This window comes from Phodopus roborovskii, unplaced genomic scaffold, assembly GCF_943737965.1.
Source record: "Phodopus roborovskii unplaced genomic scaffold, PHOROB, whole genome shotgun sequence".
NCBI classification, from domain to species: Eukaryota; Metazoa; Chordata; class Mammalia; order Rodentia; family Cricetidae; genus Phodopus; species Phodopus roborovskii.
Window position 1 is genome coordinate 631,576 of NW_026125856.1, and position 1,085 is coordinate 632,660.

Consider the following 1,085-nt stretch of genomic DNA (forward strand, 5'->3'; position numbering starts at 1 on the left):
AAATATAACCTTCTCAGTAAGTTCAGTACTGTTTATATGTACATGATTTGAGGGCTGGGCATGTGGCCACGGATAAACTGTTAAGGGGTTTCTTGCTAATAGAAAACTACTTCTCTCACTCTTAATATCTTTTAGTTGCCTGTAGTTTTGTTTAGGGGTGAGATCTCATGAGATTTCCCTCTTCCATGGTAGCTTGTCTATTGGTGTCATCTTTATTCAGGTCTTGTTTAGGTAGTCATATTGTTGAGGTATCATGAATATTATTCCTGGTTTTCTCTCTGTTTCCTGTTTGTGGTTTGAGATGGGAACCTTCAGGTCTCAGTTTCCAGCTACAGTTTCCATGGCTGTCTGCTATCATACTTCCTGATAGTGATGGTGATAGACTCATCCCTCTGGAACTGTAAGCCCAAATAAACCCCTCTTTCTATAAACTACCCTGGCCGTGGTGTTTTATTATAGCAGTACAAATGCAACTACTAGTTATTCCTTAATGTTTTTCTACTATCTTTTATTAAAACTAAATACTAGATTCTCTTGCTTCATTTCCTTAGTTCTTGTAAAGGCACTTTCCAGGTGAGAACAGATGTTAACATTCAGGAGACCATCAATGGAGAATCTCTTACTTCCATATGGCTTTCCTGTCTTTTGTTTAACTGGAAAATAGAAGTGTTCATTTTTTTTTCTTCGAGACTACAGTTATTTATACTTACCTGGCAGGGGAGATAACATGATCATGAAGGTGGTTTTCCCAGGACGAGGCTTATCCATTGCACTCCAGATGTGCTGACCCCTGTGGTTACCCCAAATGAGGAAAACTCAACTGCATAATTTGTGGTAGTGGGGGTGTGTTCACACTCTCCCCTAGGAAAAAAAGACTACATTTATTTTAATGAGATTAAGCTAATAAAGATTTATGAAAAGTTGTGGTATTTATTGTTAATATGTAATGGAGCAAGAATAAAATATTTTAGCTATTCTATCAGTTTATTTAAAATGGATTATGCATAGGGGAAGTTTTAATTGATAAATGTTTGCAGAATAATTATCTTTATACACTATACTCATATATTTTTTAAATTTATTCA

General features: G+C 35.7%; 1 non-coding gene across 1 annotated transcript; it reads left to right on the forward strand.

Annotated features, from left to right (window-relative positions):
- Positions 1 to 702: 702 nt before the first annotated feature.
- On the forward strand, positions 703 to 864 carry LOC127217832 (U1 spliceosomal RNA). Its single transcript, XR_007834122.1, has one exon. It is a non-coding gene; the product is annotated as a U1 spliceosomal RNA (small nuclear RNA).
- Positions 865 to 1,085: the final 221 nt, after the last annotated feature.